Here is a 7,500-nt window from a genome sequence, read left to right on the forward strand (position 1 = left end):
AATCAGACAATGGCTGGGTTAAGTAAAATTTGGAAATCAAATCGCCTGAAATTACATATAAAAATCAGGCTATATAGAAGTTTAGTGAGATCAGTGTTACTGTATGGACATGAGTTGTGGTATGACAATGAAACAATATCCAACAGATTTTGCAGATATGAGTACAAAGCCATCAGAAGAATATTGGGAGTTAAATGGCAGGACAAGATTAGAAATGAAACTATAAGAAATATTACTTGAGTGCTATATGTGGATGGAATCATGATGAGAGGTAGATGGAGATGGTTTGGGCATGCTCTTTGCACTCCTGAAGAAAGATTAGTTCACCAAACTTTCAACTGGGCTCCTCGTGGCACTAGAAGAGTTGGAAGACACAGGCCTACATGACTGAGAACTAAGAAGCGTGGAGTAGGAGATGATGAATGGAGAAATATTCACTTAACAGCTCCAGATAGAAACGAATGACGAAATCTAACCCAAGCCCTTTGAGTCAATAGGCGTGGGAGGATATGATGATGATATATATTATATATTATTCTGGTCACGCTGACCTTTCCCCGTCCCTCGGGGCGAGAGGGAGTAGTCATACCCTAGTGAGAGAGGGGTGCATGTACTTGCATATCTATTTAAATAACTTACATTTATTTTTGACGGAACGCGTACAACAGCGAAACAATATATGTTGTCTATTTATGCCATTGATATATGAATCGGTCTCGCCCTTTGTAAGCAATTATAACACGCAATCTTTTCGTCAGCGTTTATATCCTTTGATGTTGTTGCAGTAATTAATAAACGACCACTCGCTAAATAACAAGCAATTTCCTCCTCCATCATCGCCCTTATCAAACAGTCGAGCGAGTGAATTAAAATTCCTATACTAAAAAAAAAGAAAAAGAAAAAAAAATTAGTACAGTAGTAGCCAATCCCGTTTTTACGTATTCACGTAACATAGCAATAATATATATTTTTATACCTTGGAGATTTTGCTCGGATATATTTTAACTCCCGCCCCACAAAAAAAAAAAAAAAAAAAAAAAAAAAAAAAAAAAAAAAAAAAAAAAAAAAACCCTTCGTATATTCTACCTCAATAATAATGTATCTAGCACGAACATGTCTATCAAAAAATATAATAATGTAGAATATTAGAATAAGAATTTTCCATTTTTCTTTCTTCATGAAGTACCCCTAAAGTCATCGTATTATCGACTCTGACCAATTAACATGACACTGAATAAAGAATGACTATGAATTGTTATGTATTAACACTAATTCATCACGAAAGGCCCTACAATTTTAATCAATTAGTTGACATCGTAATAAATTTATTATGTAGTTAATCACATACGCCAAACCTTAAACCCAATTCACCTTGGGCACTTTCTGGGGGGTGGATGTTAGAATAGGTTAAGAAACCCTATAGTGTGAATATATTCTAATTCACTAATTGGAAGAAAAATGGTAATTTTTTTTTTCTTTTGCATTGTTAAATGACTAAATTGGAAGGAAAATTCTGAAATATATTTTTGCAGAGTGAAATGCATAAATTGGAGGGAAAATTCTGAAATAAACTTTTGCAGAGTGAAATGAGTAAATTGGAGGGAAAATTCTGAAATAAATTTTTGCAGAGTGAAATGATTAAATTGGAAGGACAATTCTGAAATAAATATTTGCAGAGTGAAATGAGTAAATTGGAAGGGCAATTCTGAAATAAACTTTTGCAGAGTGAAATGATTAAATTGGAAGGAAAATTCTGAAATAAATTTTTGTAGAGTGAAATGAGTAAATTGGAAGGGCAATTCTGAAATAAATATTTGCAGAGTGAAATGAGTAAATTGGAAGGGCAATTCTGAAATAAACTTTTGCAGAGTGAAATGATTAAATTGAAAGGAAAATTCTGAAATAAATTTTTGTAGAGTGAAATGAGTAAATTGGAAGGGCAATTCTGAAATAAACTTTTGCAGAGTGAAATGAGTAAATTGGAGGGAAAATTCTGAAATAAATTTTTGCAGAGTGAAATGATTAAATTGGAAGGACAATTCTGAAATAAATATTTGCAGAGTGAAATGAGTAAATTGGAAGGGCAATTCTGAAATAAATATTTGCAGAGTGAAATGAGTAAATTGGAAGGGCAATTCTGAAATAAACTTTTGCAGAGTGAAATGATTAAATTGGAAGGAAAATTCTGAAATAAATTTTTGTAGAGTGAAATGAGTAAATTGGAAGGGCAATTCTGAAATAAATATTTGCAGAGTGAAATGAGTAAATTGGAAGGGCAATTCTGAAATAAACTTTTGCAGAGTGAAATGATTAAATTGAAAGGAAAATTCTGAAATAAATTTTTGTAGAGTGAAATGAGTAAATTGGAAGGGCAATTCTGAAATAAACTTTTGCAGAGTGAAATGAGTAAATTGGAGGGAAAATTCTGAAATAAATTTTTGCAGAGTGAAATGATTAAATTGGAAGGACAATTCTGAAATAAATATTTGCAGAGTGAAATGAGTAAATTGGAAGGGCAATTCTGAAATAAATATTTGCAGAGTGAAATGAGTAAATTGGAAGGGCAATTCTGAAATAAACTTTTGCAGAGTGAAATGATTAAATTGGAAGGAAAATTCTGAAATAAATTTTTGTAGAGTGAAATGAGTAAATTGGAAGGGCAATTCTGAAATAAATATTTGCAGAGTGAAATGAGTAAATTGGAAGGGCAATTCTGAAATAAACTTTTGCAGAGTGAAATGATTAAATTGAAAGGAAAATTCTGAAATAAATTTTTGTAGAGTGAAATGAGTAAATTGGAAGGGCAATTCTGAAATAAACTTTTGCAGAGTGAAATGAGTAAATTGGAGGGAAAATTCTGAAATAAATTTTTGCAGAGTGAAATGATTAAATTGGAAGGACAATTCTGAAATAAATATTTGCAGAGTGAAATGAGTAAATTGGAAGGGCAATTCTGAAATAAATATTTGCAGAGTGAAATGAGTAAATTGGAAGGGCAATTCTGAAATAAACTTTTGCAGAGTGAAATGATTAAATTGGAAGGAAAATTCTGAAATAAATTTTTGTAGAGTGAAATGAGTAAATTGGAAGGGCAATTCTGAAATAAATATTTGCAGAGTGAAATGAGTAAATTGGAAGGGCAATTCTGAAATAAACTTTTGCAGAGTGAAATGATTAAATTGGAAGGAAAATTCTGAAATAAATTTTTGTAGAGTGAAATGAGTAAATTGGAAGGGCAATTCTGAAATAAATATTTGCAGAGTGAAATGAGTAAATTGGAAGGGCAATTCTGAAATAAACTTTTGCAGAGTGAAATGATTAAATTGGAAGGAAAATTCTGAAATAAATTTTTGTAGAGTGAAATGAGTAAATTGGAAGGGCAATTCTGAAATAAATATTTGCAGAGTGAAATGAGTAAATTGGAAGGGCAATTCTGAAATAAACTTTTGCAGAGTGAAATGAGTAAATTGGAGGGAAAATTCTGAAATAAATTTTTGCAGAGTGAAATGATTAAGTTGGAAGGACAATTCTGAAATAAACATTTGCAGAGTGAAATGAGTAAATTGGAAGGGCAATTCTGAAATAAATATTTGCAGAGTGAAATGAGTAAATTGCAAGGAAAATTCTAAAATAAATTTTTGCAGAGTGAGATGAGTAAAATGGAAGGACAATTCTGAAATAAATATTTGCAGAGTGAAATGAGTAAATTGGAAGGGCAATTCTGAAATAAATATTTGCAGAGTGAAATGAGTAAATTGGAAGGAAAATTCTAAAATAAATTTTTGCAGAGTGAGATGAGTAAAATGGAAGGACAATTCTGAAATAAATATTTGCAGAGTGAAATGAGTAAATTGGAAGGGCAATTCTGAAATAAATATTTGCAGAGTGAAATGAGTAAATTGCAAGGAAAATTCTAAAATAAATTTTGGCAGAGTGAGATGAGTAAAATGGAAGGACAATTCTGAAATAAATATTTGCAGAGTGAAATGAGTAAATTGGAAGGGCAATTCTGAAATAAACTTTTGCAGAGTGAAATGATTAAATTGGAAGGAAAATTCTGAAATAAATTTTTGTAGAGTGAAATGAGTAAATTGGAAGGGCAATTCTGAAATAAATATTTGCAGAGTGAAATGAGTAAATTGGAAGGGCAATTCTGAAATAAACTTTTGGAGAGTGAAATGAGTAAATTGGAGGGAAAATTCTGAAATAAATTTTTGCAGAGTGAAATGATTAAATTGGAAGGACAATTCTGAAATAAATATTTGCAGAGTGAAATGAGTAAATTGGAAGGGCAATTCTGAAATAAACTTTTGCAGAGTGAAATGATTAAATTGGAAGGAAAATTCTGAAATAAATTTTTGTAGAGTGAAATGAGTAAATTGGAAGGGCAATTCTGAAATAAATATTTGCAGAGTGAAATGAGTAAATTGGAAGGGCAATTCTGAAATAAACTTTTGCAGAGTGAAATGATTAAATTGGAAGGAAAATTCTGAAATAAATTTTTGTAGAGTGAAATGAGTAAATTGGAAGGGCAATTCTGAAATAAATATTTGCAGAGTGAAATGAGTAAATTGGAAGGGCAATTCTGAAATAAACTTTTGCAGAGTGAAATGATTAAATTGGAAGGAAAATTCTGAAATAAATTTTTGTAGAGTGAAATGAGTAAATTGGAAGGGCAATTCTGAAATAAATATTTGCAGAGTGAAATGAGTAAATTGGAAGGGCAATTCTGAAATAAACTTTTGCAGAGTGAAATGAGTAAATTGCAAGGAAAATTCTAAAATAAATTTTGGCAGAGTGAAATGATTAAATTGGAAGGACAATTCTGAAATAAATATTTGCAGAGTGACATGAGTAAATTGGAAGGACAATTCTGAAATATATTTTTGCAGAGTGAAATGAGTAAATTGGAAGGAACATTTTAAAATAAATTTTTGCAGAGTGAAATGAGTAAATTGGAAGGGCAATTCTGAAATAAATATTTGCAGAGTGAAATGAGTAAATTGGAAGGGCAATTCTGAAATAAACTTTTGCAGAGTGAAATGAGTAAATTGGAGGGAAAATTCTGAAATAAATTTTTGCAGAGTGAAATGATTAAATTGGAAGGACAATTCTGAAATAAATATTTGCAGAGTGAAATGAGTAAATTGGAAGGGCAATTCTGAAATAAATATTTGCAGAGTGAAATGAGTAAATTGGAAGGAAAATTCTAAAATAAATTTTTGCAGAGTGAGATGAGTAAAATGGAAGGACAATTCTGAAATAAATATTTGCAGAGTGAAATGAGTAAATTGCAAGGAAAATTCTAAAATAAATTTTGGCAGAGTGAGATGAGTAAAATGGAAGGACAATTCTGAAATAAATATTTGCAGAGTGAAATGAGTAAATTGGAAGGGCAATTCTGAAATAAACTTTTGCAGAGTGAAATGAGTAAATTGGAGGGAAAATTCTGAAATAAATTTTTGCAGAGTGAAATGATTAAATTGGAAGGAAAATTCTGAAATAAATTTTTGTAGAGTGAAATGAGTAAATTGGAAGGGCAATTCTGAAATAAATATTTGCAGAGTGAAATGAGTAAATTGGAAGGGCAATTCTGAAATAAACTTTTGCAGAGTGAAATGAGTAAATTGCAAGGAAAATTCTAAAATAAATTTTGGCAGAGTGAAATGATTAAATTGGAAGGACAATTCTGAAATAAATATTTGCAGAGTGACATGAGTAAATTGGAAGGACAATTCTGAAATATATTTTTGCAGAGTGAAATGAGTAAATTGGAAGGAACATTTTAAAATAAATTTTTGCAGAGTGAAATGAGTAAATTGGAAGGAAAATTATGAAATAAATATTAGCAGAGTGAAGTGCATAACTTGGAAGAAAAATTATAAAATAAATTTTTGCAGAGTGAGATGAGTAAGTTCTAGGTAGCGTCAATTTCTTCTAAGTACACGTGTGTAACATGAAAAAAAATCATTCTTGACGGAATAGGTAAATAAATGAAGTGTCTAATAGCTTAATCAAAATAAAGTAAATGACGATAAAGAAAAAATATCATACTTATGAACAGTACACTCCATAATAAGGGAAATACATTTAATATATATGAAAATTGGAAAAAAATACATATTTTATTGTATTTTTTATCAACTATTATGAAGATTTTATAATTCAAATTTAAATCATTTCTCTTTACATCTTCTACAAAGTTTACTGACATTATTACTTAAGATGATAAATCTTTTTTGATACAACATTAACGGCTACGATAAAATATATATCAATTATCATTAATACCAACTGCCTGTAAAATTTCAACTTTGAGAGTTATCTTTATTTTAATATACACGGCATATTTCCATATTTATCATCACCGTGTAACTATTCATAAGGATTAAAAAACCTAATCTTCCAAATATAATCGATGTATATATAAAATACGTAGAATAGAATAATCGAGCGTAAATATATATATATATATATATATATATATATATATATATATATATATATATATATATATATATATATATATATATATATATATATATATACACATATATATATATATATATACATATATATATATATATATATATATATATATATATATATATATATATATATATATATATAATGCGTAGAATAAAATAATGGAATGTATATACAAAAATGCGTAGAATAAAATAATCGTGTATATATATATATATATATATATATATATATATATATATATATATATATATATATATATGTATATATATATATATATATATATATATATATATATATATATATATATATATATATATATATATATATATATATATATATATATATATATATATATATATATATATATATAATGCGAAAATCAAAATAATCGAATGTATATAGAAAAACGCGCAGAATAAAATAATCGAATGTTATATATAAACAGGAAAATGAAAGTAAAGGCAAATAAAACCAAAGATTCAAAAACCTTGAAAATCATAACGTCAGATGGAGAGCGAAAGATTTCCTCTTCATATCTGCCACCTTTCGGGATTCACCGATGTGACCCTCTTCGATTGCTCCATCCCTCCTCCCCCACCAGAACCCCTTCCTCTCCCTCCCCCCATGACCCCTATCTCCCCCTCCCCAACTATGACACCTACCTCCCCCTCCCCAACCATGACCCATACCTCACCCTCCCCCCATGATCCCTACCTCCCCCTCCCCAACCAAGACTCCTACCTCCCCCTCCCCAACCATGACCCCCACCTCACCCTCTACAATCCTGACCCCTACCTCCCCCTCCCCAACCAAGACTGCTACCTCCCCCTCCCCTACTATGACCCCTACCTCCCCCTCCCCAACCCCTTCCAATAATCATAACTCATGAAGAAATTGATTGCCGATACGGTGTACATCCCTTTGTGAGGACGACGGTGCGCATAAAAAAGATAAAAAGAAAGACAATGACTTAAATATAAGAAACTGCAAATGTTGCCTTTGCAAAATGAT

At 30.1% G+C, this 7,500-nt stretch overlaps 1 protein-coding gene across 1 annotated transcript in view; it reads right to left on the reverse strand.

Moving 5' to 3' along the window:
- LOC137627190 (antifreeze protein Maxi-like) overlaps nt 1–7,500 on the reverse strand; it is a 28,506-nt gene that overhangs the window by 20,418 nt on the left and 588 nt on the right. The gene's annotated exons all lie outside the window — the stretch shown is intronic.

Source organism: Palaemon carinicauda, chromosome 35, assembly GCF_036898095.1.
Source record: "Palaemon carinicauda isolate YSFRI2023 chromosome 35, ASM3689809v2, whole genome shotgun sequence".
NCBI lineage: Eukaryota > Metazoa > Arthropoda > Malacostraca > Decapoda > Palaemonidae > Palaemon > Palaemon carinicauda.